The 14,564-nt window shown below is 50.5% G+C and overlaps 1 protein-coding gene across 2 annotated transcripts in view; it reads left to right on the forward strand.

Moving 5' to 3' along the window:
• ALPL (alkaline phosphatase, biomineralization associated) overlaps window positions 1-14,564 on the forward strand; it is a 55,872-nt gene that overhangs the window by 15,193 nt on the left and 26,115 nt on the right. The window contains exon 1 of one of the 2 annotated variants that reach the window (XM_032863672.1): window positions 10,878-10,988. The exons of the other annotated variant lie outside the window; for it this stretch is intronic. The gene's annotated coding sequence lies outside the window, so the exon portion shown is untranslated. Of the gene's footprint in view, window positions 1-10,877; window positions 10,989-14,564 lie in introns of those variants that run through there. 2 annotated transcript variants of the gene reach the window in all.

Here is a 14,564-nt window from a genome sequence, read left to right on the forward strand (position 1 = left end):
TTTATTTGACAAAGAGATTCAGCGAGAGAGAGAACACAAGCAGGGGGAGTGGGAGAGGGAGAAGCAGACTTCCCGTCAAACAGGGAACCTGATGCGGGGCTCGATTCCAGGACCCTGAGATCATGACCTGAGCCGAAGGCAGACGCTTAACGACTGAGCCACCCAGGCACCCCGTATCCCCTTTTTCATGATAGTTGTGTCTTATCTCTATTTTGTATTTTTTAAAATTAATCTTGCTTTAGGTTTATTGACTTTTTTAAAAGATTTTATTTATGTATTAGAGAGAGAGACAGCAAGAGAGGGAACAGAAGCAGGGGGAGTGGGAGAGGGAGAAGCAGGCTCCCTGCCCAGCGGAGAGCACAATGTGGGGCTCGATCCCAGGACCCCGGGATCATGACCGGAGCCGAAGGCAGATGCTTAGTGACTGAGCCACCCAGTCCCCCCTTATTGACCTTTTTTTTTTAAAGGACATACTTGTGGTTTTGATCTTTACAAAGGAATCTTTGTTCTCAGTAGTGTTGATTACAGTTCTTTATAATCTTTTATTTTCTTTGGGTTGCTTTTTTTCTAACTTCCTAAGTTAGATGCCTAACTCAATATTTTTTTTAATCCATTTATTTATTTGAGAGAGGAGGGGGTGGCCATAGGGGCAGAGGGAGAGAATCTTCAAGCAGACTCCCTGTTGAGTGGAGCCCCATGAGGAGCTCAGTCCCACCACCCATGAGATTATGACCTGAGCTGGAGCCAAGAGTTGGTTGCTCAACCCACTCAGCTACTCGGGCGCCCCTTCGCTCACTAATTTTTACCCTTTCTTTGCTGCATTCTGTACTTTTTGATATATCAGTGTTTTTATTATCAACCAGTTCTAAGTAATTTCAGACTTCTACTATGATTTTTCTTTGATCTATGAGTTATTTAGAGATGCTTTTAATCTCTGGTTGTATAGGGAATTGTTTGTCCTTTTCAAAACATGATTTCTAAAGAACATGAAATAAAAGAACATGACTTCTAACTTAATTGTACCATTGTCAGAGAATGTGGGCTTTGTGGAAACCGGTCATTTAAAATGAGAGACTTGGAGGGGCGCCTGGATGGCTCAGTCGGTTAAGTGTGACTCTTGATTTCCAGCTCAGGTCATAATCTCAGGGTTGTGGGATCGAGCCCTGACTGGGGCTCTGTGCTTAGCAGAGTCTGCTCCTCTCCCTCTCCTTCTGCCCCTTCCCATGTGCTGTCTCTTGCTCTCTCTCTTTCAAATAAATAAATCTTTAAAAAAAATAATAATAAAATATCCTTTAAAATCCTTTACTCCTGGGGTGCCTGGATGGCTCCAGGAGTTAAGCCTCTGCCTTCGGCTCAGGTCATGATCTCAGGGTCCTGGGATCGAGCCCCACATCGGGCTCTCTGCTTCCCCCTCTCCCTCTTTCTGCCAGCCTCTCTGCTTACTTATGATCTCTCTCTGTCAAATAAGTAAATAAAATATTTTAAAAAATCCTTTATTCCTTTAAAATAAAATAAAATGAGAGCCTTGGAGCTCATGGCTTGTTCAGTTGTAGAGCCTATCTATGACTCTTGATCTTGCGTTTGTGAGTTTGAGACCCATGTTGAGTGTAGAGATGACTTGAAAATAAAATCTTAGGAGTGCCTGGGTGGTTCAGTCGTTAAGCATCTGCCTTCAGCTCAGGTCATGATCCCAGGGTCCTGGGATCGAGTCCCACATTGGGCTCCCTGCTTAGTGGGAAGCCTGCTTCTCCCACTCCCCCTACTTGTGTTCCTTCTCTCACTGTCTCTCTGTCAAATAAATAAATAAAATCTTTAAAAAAAAATAAAATCTTAAAAATCAATAAAAATAAAGGAGAGACTTGTTTTATGGGCTGGTATGTGATCAAATTTTTTTTTTGAAGATTTATTTATTTGACAGAGAGATCACAAGTAGGCAGAGAGGCAGGCAGAGAGAGAAGAAGGGAAGCAGGCTCCCCGCTGAGCAGGGAGCCCGATGTGGGGCTTGATCCCAGGACCCTGAGATCACATACTGAGCTAAAGTCAGAGGCTTAACCCACTGAGCCACCCAGGTGCCCCTGTGATCAATTTTTAAAATGTTTTGAGTGTTCCTGAAAAGAATGTGTCTGTGTTCTTTTATTTCTGCCTTCCTAGATTTTTATTTTATTTTATCTTGCTTTTCTTTCATTTTAATGTTTCATTTACTTAAAAAAGATTGCCAGCTATAGTTTTTCCATACAAAGGCCAGATTAACATTTGCTCATGTTACTTGGTCTCCCTCTTAAGCCCTTATATCCACTGACTTGTCCTTCAGATTAAAATTTTCCAGATTTTTTAGTACTGAGTTATTTTTGGATATATGTTCTTGTTCTTTTCTTTGATCTGGGAGTTTTTGTTGTGTTGTTGTTTTTTTTTAATTTTTATTTATTTATTTGATGGAGAGACACAGCAAGAGAGGAAACACAATCAGGGGGAGAGGAAGGGGGAGAAGCAGGCTTCCCACCAAGCAGGGAGCCCGAGACACGACTTGATCCCAGGACTCCGGGATCTTGACCTGAGCCGAAGGCAGAGGCTTAACCCACTGAGCCACCCAGGTGCCCCTAGAGGGTGTCTTTTGGGACAAACGTGATCCCTTCAATGTAGTCTTTAGCATCTGAATGACAGTTTAGCTGGATATAAAATTCTTGCTTCAGATTCTTTTCCTTTGGTACTTTGGTCAATTCAGTTTGATACATATTCCTTTGTAAGTGATCTCTTTTTCTCTAGACTTTAGAATGTTTTGTTGTGTTTTAATATTCACTATAATATTTTTAAGTGCATATTTTTCCTTCTCTGTCCTGTTTGGTTTATTTGGGGCCCTTTCAAAGGGAGATCTTTCATCTTTCTTTAGTTCTATGGTTATCATCATTATTTCTTGAAATACCTAGATGTTGGGACTTACACTATCTTTCTTTTTGTTGACGTACAGTTCATACAATAAAATGCACAGATGTTAAGTGTACAATTCTGTGTGTTTTGACATGTATACATTACCTTACAACCATGATCCCAACCAAGATTTAAAAAACATTTCTCTCTCTCCAGCAGTTTCCCTCTTGCCCCTCTCCAGTCCATTTTGCCTCCCAAATGTAATCTTTATTCTGATTTCTTTCACTGTTTGGTCTTTTCTGGAGTTTCATATAGATGGATTACACAACATACACTCTTTTATTATGTTCGGCTTCTTTCACTTAGCATAATGTTTTTGAAATACATCTGTTGTATTCTTTGTTCACACCTCTTTTTGCTGAGCAGTTTTCCCTGTGTGTGTGTGTGTGTGTGTGTGTGTGTGTGTGTGTGGAGGGTGTTTGTTCATCATGGATTGTCAACTTCAGTAGTTCTTTATTTACTGGATACAGACCTTTGTCAGTTGTATGTACTATGCATGTTCTTTTCCATTATGTGCCTTGTCCAGTATGTTTTTTAAGATTTTATTTATGCAGGGGCACCCGGGTGGCTCAGTGGGTTAAGCCTCTGCCTTTGGCTCAGGTCATGATCTCAAAGTCCTGGGATCAAGCCCCACATTGGGCTCTCTGCTCAGCAGGGAGCCTGCTTCCTCCCCTTTCTCTGCCTGCCTCTCTGCCTGCTTGTGATCTCTCTCTCTCTCTCTCTCTCTCTCTCTCTCTCTCTGTGTCAAATAAATAAATAAATAGGGGTGCCTGGGTGGCTCAGTGGGTTAAAGCCTCTGCCTTCGGCTCAGGTCATGATCCCAGGGTCCTGGGATTGAGCCCCGCATCGGGCTTTCTGCTCGGCGGGGAGCCTGCTTCCTCCTCTCTCTCTGCCTGCTTCTCTGCCTACTTGTGATCTCTCTGTCAAATAAATAAATAAAATCTTAAAATAAATAAATAAATAAATAAATAAATAAATAAAATCTTTTCAAAAAAAAAAAGATTTTATTTATGCATGAGCAGGGAGGGGCAGAGGGGAAGAGCAGGGGAGAGGGAGGGAGGGAGGGAGAAGTGTGCTCAGGGAGAAGCAGACTCCCCGCTGAGTGGGGAGTCTGATGCAGGGCTGGATTCCATGACACTGAGATCATGACCCGAACCAAAGTCAAACACTTAATGGATGAACCACCCAGACACTCCATCTATTCAGTTTCTTAATGGCATCTTTTTTTTTTTTTTTGTGGTGTCTTTTGATGGGCAGAAATTTTACTATTGACAAGTCCAGTTTATCGTGTTTTTTTTTTTTTTTTTTTGAGGTTAAGACTTCCTGTCTTCCCCAAAGTCTTACGTTTTCTTTTAGAAGCTTTGTGGTTCTAGCTTTTATCACTAGGTCTCTGATCAATTTCAAATTAATGGAGTAAGTTTGGGGCTGATGTTTTAATTTTAACTGATGTTTTACCCCCTCTCTCTCTTTTTTTTTTTAAGATTTTATTTATTTATTTGACAGAGATCACAAGTAGGCAGAGAGGCAGGCAGAGAGAGAGGGGGAAGCAGGCTCCCGGCTAAGCAGAGAGCCAAATGTGGGCCTCGATGCCAGAACCCTGAGATCATGACTGGAGCCGAAGGCAGAGGCTTTAACCCACTGAGCCACCCAGGTGCCCCTGTTTTATCCTCTCTTTTAAAAATGTTTTCTGTTTCTTAATCCTTTCCGGCTCTTTCCTGGAAGTGTTCCCCGATCTGGTATCTGTTCCCTATTTCCACTTTACCTCTTACCTTTGTTATTTCAAGTGTTTTTCATACCGAGTATTTCCACTTGGGTGCTCTAACACTTGATTGTTCTGTTTTCTATTGCTAATACCTTTCCTTACTTCTTTTGTGTGTTTCTAATGCTTAGTTGAAATTCTCGGTCCATCTGTTGAATACAGCTGATTCCCGTGGTATCTCTAATCAGTTTGTTTTGAAGTCATTGTGTTCCTTGGATTCCCTGTGATCTCATTTCTTGGGGGTCAGGTGTGTCAGGTTCAGAGATATGTCTGGTGCTGAGGACTGAGCTAAGGATCTAAGCCTGACCCTGGTCTCTGTCAGCATCAATGAGCCCAAGGAGATGGCAGTCCTGGTGTGGAGAGCCTCAGTTTGGCATTGCCACTCCCCCTCCCCAGGTAACCAATACCCCAGGACTGGGCCTCACTTCCAGCACCCCAGAAGTGGCGGGCAGGGAATGGGGCTGTCTGGTTAGGTCAGAATCCACCAGCCCTGAGGTCTGGAAGGGGAGGGGTGGTTGAAGTGGCTGGAGGCCTGTCCGTTTCCTCTTGATTCCTGTAACCCCACGTGGCCTACTTCACTGCCCTGATTGCACTCCAAGGTTGTTGTTTGTGGTTTTCTTTTGTTATATAGGTTTTATTTTTGGGACGCCTGAGTGGCTCAGCCAGTTAAGCGTCTGCCTTCGGCTGAGGTCATGGGATCTCAGAGTCCTGGGATCGAGTCCTACATCAGGCTCAGCAAAGAGCCTGTTTCTCCCTCTTCTGCTGCTTCCCCTGCTTGTGCGTGCGCTCTCCCTGTCTGGCAAATAAATAGAATCTTAAAATTAAAAAAAAAAAGATTTTATTTTTAAGTTATTTCTGCACCCAACCTGGGGCTTGAACTCACAACCCCGAGATCAAGAGTGGAATGCTGTATGGACCGAGCCAGCCAGGTCCCCTTTGGCCCTGGTTTTACGCCAGCAGACACTCAGGCCTGCAGACACTCATGTCCAAGTGAGCGTGCTGGCTGTGGTCGGTCCAGGGCGGTGGGCATGCTGGGGAAGGGAGTGCCTGCTGGAGAAGGCTTTTGATGCAAAGGGGTAAGAGCAAAACTCAAACCTGATTTTCTTTTCTTTTTTTTTTCTTTTTTTTTTTAAGAGAGAAAAAGAGTGAGAATGAGCACAAGCCCGTAGAAGAGCAGAGGGAGAGGGAGGGAGAAGCAGACTCCCTGCTGAGCAGAGAGCCCCACGTGGGGCTTGATCCCAGGACCCTGGGATCATGACCTGAGCCGAAGGCAGACGCTTGACGGACTGAGCCACCCAGGCGTCCCCTGATTTTCTTTTCTATTCTAATATCTCCATCAGCCCAAAGACTATGTCCCACTCCTTCTCCTGGCTGCTGCACCAACCCCCTACACACAAGTTTAAAACTCCCTTCGGTCTCCCCTGGACATTGCATTTTCTCTGTAAGTCTCTAGGCTTAGTGACGTGTTGCTGCTTTGCTGTTTCGGTACTCAGGTGTTAATTTGAGAAAGAGGGTCCAGGAGGTGGATAATCTTCCCTTACTGTTAGCTTTAACGCTGCGTGGCTTCCCTGCTCCCGCAGCCGCTGCGCCACCAGCTGGAGCCCAGCGGCTGCCGCAGAAAAACGGCGCATTGATTAGGGGTACCACTGAGTCCGTGATATTAGAACAGATGGACCAAGAATTTTATTTTATTTACGTATTTTATTTGACAGACAGAGATCACAGGTAGGCAGAGAGGCAGGCAGAGAGAGAGGAAGGGAAGCAGGCTCCCCGCTGAACAGAGAGCCCAATGTGGAGCTCGATCCCAGGGTCCTGGGATCACAACCCGAGCCGAAGGCAGAAGCCCCAACCCACTGAGCCACCCAGGTGCCCCTGTATTTACATATTTTAAGATTTTATTATTTATTTGAGAGCAAGAGAGTGTGTGCTTTGAGCAGGAGCTGGCAGTGGGGAGGGGCATAGGGATTTGCTGAACGTGGAGCTGGAAGTGGGGCTCGATCCCAGGACCCTGGGATCATGACCTGAGCCATAAGGCAGACACTTAACTGACTGAGCCACCCAGGCAACCCTGTACCAAGAACTTTAAGCATTAGAAGCGTGCAAAAGAGTCTACGGCCATACCACCCTGAACACGCCCAATCTCGTCTGATCTCGGAAGCTAAGCAGGATCGGGCCTGGTTAGTACTTGGATGGGAGAAGCATGCAAAAGAAATAAGGAAAGATGGTGGCAACATAATACAGAATAAGAAAGTATTAAAAAAAATAAAAGAACAAAATAGAAGTATTTAATATGAAAAACCAGCCTCATCTTCTGCCCCTGCCCCAACCTTTACATGCACTTTATAGCTCACTATTCTCTAGGGGGAATAAAAAAGACTTTAGTGACCCCTAGAACTTTGCATGGGCTGTTTCCTCTCCTGAGACTGCCTTCCTTCTACTCTGCTGGAAAAATTCTGGTGCATCCTTGAGACTCCTTCCCTGGTGGCCCCTCATGGTCTGTGTGATATTCAGGGTTGGCACTGGGCTCTGGAGTTAGGAAACCTGGCTGCTTGTCCTACTTCAGCTCACTGGCCGTCTGACTTTGGGAGGGTCACACTACCTCTTTGGACTTCAGGAACCTGCTGGGGGAAAAATATGAGTGCGTCAGGGTAGACTAGAGTCCCTTTTGGCTCTGACAAGCTGATGGGATAGTTAATCGGGAAGGTTCTGGAGTGGGGCTGCCCATGATCCCTTCCTGGCTCAGCACTTAGTCCCTGTATTTCAGTGCCTCGGTTAACTAACCTGGCATCATGGTTCAAAGTCTGTACTTCCGAGGTGGACATTCTGGGTTCCTAGTCCCAGCTTTACTGCTGCCTGCTGTGTGATCATAGGCAAGTTGCTTAACCTCTCTGTGCCCCCCCACCCCCGCCTTCTATAAAATGGGGTTGGTACTGAGGATGCCTACTAGGAGCATAATGAATGCAGCTATTGTTTGGCCGCTGGTGGTGGTTCACCATGACACAAACTTCTCTATTCAGTTCAACAAATTCTTGATGTTTGTCTGCCAGGCCTTCCTAAATGTTTTCTAAATACACTTTCTGTTGAGTTTTATCTCTTAACAGATACTCTCCTGGGCATCTTATCTTTACAACAACCTTGCAAGATGGGCTTGACTAACCTTGTTTGATGGATAAGAAATCTGCAGCCCCAGACGCAGAGTCACTTTCAATGTTGGACAGACTCAACCCACATCTGCCTCCTCCATGGCCAAGGTCTTTCCACTATGCTCCAGCGTTCAGAGAGATTACGGGATTTTGGGGATTCCCGGACAGATCCAGATGGGGAAGCTCAGTGAGAAGCTCCCCACCCCTTCCATGGGTATTCCAGCTGTCCGCCCACCCTTGGCCTTACACAACATGTCCTTAGGAGGCTTAACACAGATGTGGGTTTAGTGATGGGCAGAAGTTAATTACAGGCTCGTGTGACCTGGGATAGAGAGCCACAGGGGCTCTGGGAAAGGGAGAGGGACTCTCAGAGGACAGGGAATCAGCGAAGAGGAGGCTTGAGTTTCAACAGCCCAGAACTGGAGACGGAAGGCGAGGCCTTCGGGAGCAGATGTGGGCCCTGCCCAGAGGCGGCTGCAGAGGCTGGCACCGGGGCTGACCCTAGCCTCTCTGTGCTCCTGCGGGCCTGGGCTTGTGCCTTCACCTGGCGGAGCCTTGCTTGCACCATCTGCCAAAGGGCAGCTAGTGCCATGTGGTAGGGTTAGGGGAGAGGGCATCAGGGAGCCCAGCAGGCGCTGGTGAGATGAGCAGACGGAGGCAGACACCAGCTTCAATCCTGAAGCTTCCTGAAGTTTCCTTATCTGCAGTTCGGGAATCACCTGCTCTGCGGCGAGGAGAACTACTGCCTTCTCCTGGCGTCTCGGGCTTGTCCTCAACCATCTCCTCTTGTCCTTGCTGCCTCCTGTTTCTCCATCAGGCCTAGCACCAACCACCTGGTAGCCTGTTGACTTTGCTCCTTCTTTGTTGTCTGGTCACCCCAGCAGCAGGGATTCGGGTGGTTCTGTTCAGTGTGTAGGATACCCTCCAGCCATAGTAGGTGCTCAATAAACAGCAATCAGCCAGATGTTGGTTGAATTACAAGGAGGGAAGGCCCTGGTGTGCCGGCGGTGCTCAGTCAGTATCAGCTGGATCTTGGCGAGGCAGGGTAGAGGCTGGGACAGTTCATTTGGGGCGCCCAGGGCTGCCTGTGAAAGCTTTTGAGGCCCAGATTTCCAGGTTGTGCCTGGTTCCCTGTCTGGCCACAGCCTGCAGGAGGAGAGACTCATAGGCTAGTAAAGCCAGATGGGTTTGCTCACTGGGGCTTTGCACGGAGCCAAGAGCCCCAGGCAAACAGGAAGCCCATGAGGCTGGGCTTTCTTCATTAGATTTTAAAAATTGCATTTATTTTATGATTTTTATTTATTCATTTTTAAGTAATCTCTGTGTCCAATGTGGGGTTGGACTCATGACCCTGAGATCAAGAGTCACACTCTACCCACTGAGCCCGCCAGTTGGCTCCTCCTCCTCTTCTTCAGCTCTTTAAACCACTCTGACTTCTCAGCAGCACAGACTGCCTCGGAGAGATGACAGCCCCAGTGCCAACCCTGCACCTGGGAGGAAAAGCTCTGGTTCTGGAGCCAGGAGGATCTCAGAGCATGGCCTGGCCTGGCCCCCCCTCTAGCAGAAGGATCTTGGGCAGGTCACTTCACCTCTCTGCATCTCCGTTTCTTTCTCCGTGAAATGGGTATGGCAGTATTACCCCCCATACTCTGATCTCCTGGGGCTTTCGTATAAAACCCAGCGCAAATGTGTTCGCTAGACTGAAGGGCCTGCAAGGCGGAGACACTTGGCACAGGTGGAAGAGTTAAACCCCACTGACATCAGCTGTTGGAAGGGGAGGGTCTCAGTCCTGCCTGCAGTAGGGTTGTGGGTCCTGTCCGAGGACCTCCTATGATTCTAAGGGTTTATAGATTCCAAAAAGAAAACATAACTTGTGTTCAGTTGGACTCCTATTTAATCATGCACTTGAAATTTATGGACCCATCTTTACCTTGTTTGCAAGCTTTTTCCTTTGGTAGGAACGGCTGGCTGGGTGTGACATGATGTGGTTGCTTACATTATAAGGGGCTCAGAAGAACTGACTGGACTGGACTTCTGAGGTCAGACTGTGTTCCAGGAAACAGGAAATCCAAGGCAAACAATAAGGGGAATTAATTGGCTCGTGGAACCTGGATGTTCAGAGGCAAGCTTCAGGCATGGCTGCATCCAGGGACTCAAGCAATATTACCCAAGACTCCAGATTCTAAGGAGTGGTTCCATCTTTAGGCCCCACACAGTGCTTCTCCCCTCTGCCTCACCCTTAGAACACACCATCCAGGTGGAGAAAATCTTCCACGGTAAGCCCAGCAGGACCCACCTGGAGCTGCTGGGGTTGGGGATCAATCCCACCCAAACCCCAGGGCTGAAACAGGGAGGGTGGCTGTCCAAGGAAACGGCGGTATTGTTAGGAAGGGGGAATGGATTCCGGGTGGCCAGCGATGACAGCGGAGATCCTCTATGGTCATCAGAAGGGGAGCCATGGAAAGCCTTAGGAACATCTACACCACTTTATAGTTTGGAAAGTCCCTTCCCTCCCTGGAAGCTGATATTGGAGGCAGAGTGGCGTTTATTATCCCTGTTTCACAGATGAAGAAACAGCTCTTGAATATTTGGCCAGGACCCTGACTTGTACCCCTGGGCTGCACCTGCCCATCTCAGCCTCTCTGGGGAGTTACAAACCGGGAAAGGCTGACCTGGGTGGGAGGAAGCAATTGTGACCAAGCAAAGCCACTCCCCTTATGGAGGCAGCCCAAGGGGAGTTGACCAGGGAGCGGAGGGAGCAGCCTGACTTCAGGGCCAGTGGTGGGGCAGGGGCTGGGCACACACACCAGGGATATCCCGCAGCACTCCTGCGAGGACTCTAGCTTGCACACAGAGATAGGCAGAACGAGATCACCTGGCACGATGATACAGGGCTCTGTATCTGTATGAGGCTGAGGCCTCAGCTCTTGCCACCAGTGGTGGAAGTTGTCCTGGCAGATGGCTGTGATGGGGGTAGTAGCAAGTACACTGGCTATGGAGCCAGCCAGCCCTGGCCTAGATCCCAGCTCTCCCACGCGATGGCTGTGTGACCCTGCTCCTCCCTCCTACTTCCTGAGTCTCAGTGTTGTCTCCTGACCCAGAGCTGATAATTCCCACCTCACAGGATCCTTGGAAGGCGGAATCAAAAGCTCCAGCACATAGTAGGTTCTCCATTAAGAGTCTTTCCCTTTCCATCTCCATAGTGTCCTGTTCATAGCTGTGTGACCTTGGCCAAGTTACTGAACTTCTCTGTATAGTGAAGGGTGGCACATACGGGAGGGTTGCTGTGTGGGTTAGGCGAGTCCGTGCATGTGAGGCGCCCCGAACGGGGCCTGGCATGCTCGTTCCTCCCGTTACTACCAGCTAACATTGAGTGTTTTAATGTGCCAAGCCCTGGGCATTTACCTCCTGGTTTATCGTATTCTCGTGCTTCCAATCAGACAGTGACATAGGCACACACAGTGATGGTCTGCCTGCGACAAGGGAGGATACTGAGGCCCAGAAAGGTGAAGTGACTTGCCCAAGGTTGCGAAACCTGTAAGCCACGGGGACTCTGCTGAGCTGTGCACCCTTGGGTGGGACCCTTGCTTCCGTGGGCTCAGGTTTCCTGCAGGGCGAGGCAGTCTCCCTGCCCTGCCACCTCCTGGGGTCACCGGCAAGTGCACCAGGGGCAGGAGTTTCCTCCTCTTGCTGGAAGGTTCTCTGGGAATGTGCGGAACGCGCTTATCCGGGGCCAGCTGCTGCGCACTATCTCTGGGAACATCCGTGTCCTCCCGGCTCTGACGCCAGCAGGGTGTTTGCAAGCCCCCTGCACATGCCACCCAGGGATGTTGCTCGTGTTGGCCGCTGCCCAGCAGGTTACAAGTTAACTGCCTACTTCCCCCATCCCCAGCGTCTGGCCTCTCTCAGGGCCCACATGGGGGCTGTGGAATGGTGGCTTCCTCTCCCAGGGGAAGGCTGCCAGGGTGCATGGGTTTGGGGGGGGATGGGGAGAGCTGGGGTGGTCCAGGGTCCTGCTTCAGGACCCCTTGGAATAGGGGTGGGGTGGGTCGGGCTGGAGGCTTGCGTCTAGGCTCACTCACATCCTCTGACCTCGGGTGTGATTGAGACACCTCGCCTCACCTCTGTTCTGTAAGTGGGGACAGGGCGTGGGGACAAGGAGGAAGCCCTCCCTCTGGGGGCTGGGGTGACATGGGATGGGTGTGTAGGGAGCCCGAGCCCACTAGTAGCTGCACGTGGCCCATTCATCCACAGACACAAAATGACCCACGCTGCAGCTGGGGCTGACGTGGTTCCTTTCCAGGCTCGCTGGCGGCTTAGGGGTTTACACTTGGCCCTGGGAGACAAACATCCAGAAGGAATGTTGAAATCTGGCTGGGCTGTGTGACCTTGAGCAAGGGACTTCAGCCTCTCTGTGCTTCTGCTCGGTCACCTGCAGACTGGGGGTAAGAATAGTGCCCGCGTGGCAGGTGGTGGGTAGGGAGTAAATGAGTGGATGGAGGTAAAGTGCTTCGAACAATGGTTGGTGCAGAGTAAGGGCTATGAGTAGGGTTGAGGGCTTTTTTAGAACGGTCTCGGTTTGAATGGTTCTCTTTAGGTGACGCAGATCATTAATGTTTGGAATGCCAAGACCCGGGTGCCCACGCTAGGCTCACGGACTGCCTTGTGCTTCTAGTCGCAGCCCCCGCATTGGAGCCAGCTTCTGTGGACCCCTGTCCCTGCTGTTGGTGTGCTGTGTGACCCTGGGGAGGCGTGTACCCTCCCTGGGCCCTTCCTTTTTGTGTTGTTGATTGGGAGAGCGAGGATGGGACAGTCTGGTGTCCCGGTAGCGGAGGGGCTCCTGCCACAGGGGTGCTGAGCGTCCCACAAATATGGGGATGGTGGACACCTTGGAGAGACACGGCACCTGCCTCCCCTGCCCATCCCTCCCCATGTCCTCTCAGTGGGATGGTGGAAGCCTGTGTGCCCGTAGAGCAGCCATCCCTGACCTCCTCTGCCCAGGCCCTCAGCCATCTCAGGCCCCAGGCACGGGTTTCCAGGTCCTGCCATCCCCCCTATCCCCGTGGCAGCTCTCCTCCCACCACTTGGACTTTGACTGGCTTCAGTCCTCTGCCCACAGAGCCAGTTTGTGGCATCCAAACCATCCAGATGCCCCAGGGAGCCCCAGAAAAACTTTGGCTCCAGAACCTGGTCCTTTGGGGGCCCGATTCCAGCTCTGCAGTGTGGCCTCGGGCAAGTGGTAAACCCTGAGCTTCAGCGTCCCTACCTGTAAGATGGACTGGCATGTCCGTGTGCAGGGACACGCAGGACGTGCTCTCGACTAGGCTGAGCTGCTCGAGCAGAGCCTTTTGTGACTGGTCTGGGCGGCCCCCTCTGCCCTCCTGCCAGGGGCACCACCCCGTCTCCGTTATCTCCACCCCCCCATCTTTCCAGCCCAGCCTTCCTCCCCATCCATCCATGGAACCTTCCTGGCTGATCCCTGATCTCTCTCTCCCCTTTAAGAGGAAAAGAGCATGTCAGGCTGCGTGGTGGGTTGTTTCCTCCCGTGTGGAGACGTGGAAACCCCTTGACTCGAAGAACAGGAACCTCACTCCCTTTCCCTTCACTAAATACCCCCTCCTCCCGCCACATTAGCACTCTGCAGCAGGCCTCTGGTGGGGCCTTCCCGACAAGCAGGACTGTGGGAAAGCCCTGAGGGTGACTGGCTGCCTGGCCTAGTGAGCAGAGAAGGGCCAGTCCATTTTCTGCTCCCAACCCTCACGTGCCCCTCTCCTTGCCCGTCCTTTGTGTGTCCATCCATCCTCCCCCACTCCTCATCCCCGCCGCCGGCCGCAGTCAGCAGAACACTTACCATGCCCTGCGGTCTGTTTTAAGCCGGTCCATCGGTTAACTCCTGCAGTCCTTGCAACGACCTTGTGGTTTGTCTTGGTCTCCCACTTTGCGGATGAGAAGCCCGAGGCACAGAGGGCTGGGGCTGGTGGCCCTTAGCTACCCAGCTGGAGGGGCAGAGGCAGGGTCTGAGCCCGGTGGCCTGGCCGCGGGGCTCGCTCTTCTGCTGCTGGGCTGCGTCTTTGGCCACTCGCCCCCTTGGACCCCACCACCCTCTCACCCACCTGCCGACGACACTCCCTGGCCGCCCAGCTGTGCACCTGGCTCTGCCAGCCACGGGGCTGCCACCGTCCACAGAGCTCATGCTGTGGTGAAGGGGCCACAACCAGTGGCTCTCTGAGACTCTGATAGGGGTGACCATGACCAAGGTCTTGAGCGCCCCAGGTTCTGGGAGCTTGGGGAGGAGACATAACCATTGCCTGCGCTGAGGCAGGGGTGCGGGGCGACTCTGCAGAGCTACCAAGGTGGAATGATGATGGGAAGGCTTCATGGAGTGGATAGCAGGGAACATTCTAGACCAGGGAACACTGTGTACAGAGATGTTGAGACTGGAAGTGCTCCGGGGACAGCTGGTGTCTCAGCTGAGCCTTAAAGACGCAATGGCTTGGCAGCCGCATGACCCCGTGCTTCCTCGGGCACTCGCACATCTGTTTTCTGCTCATGTGGAGTGTGGTCCGCAGCTGGAGGGCTGAGCCTTGCCCTGTTGCCAGCATCTGGCTAACTGCCCTCTGAGGAAGTCCCTCCTTGGGTCTGACCTGCCCTCGCTGGCAACCACACATGCCTTCCTGAGACCTGCACCGGGAGGCTGCTTCATGGAAGCCATAAATAAGCCATGTCACTGAATGAAT

The sequence above is a fragment of the Lontra canadensis genome, unplaced genomic scaffold, assembly GCF_010015895.1.
Source record: "Lontra canadensis isolate GAN:19392208 unplaced genomic scaffold, GSC_riverotter_1.0 scaffold25, whole genome shotgun sequence".
NCBI classification, from domain to species: Eukaryota; Metazoa; Chordata; class Mammalia; order Carnivora; family Mustelidae; genus Lontra; species Lontra canadensis.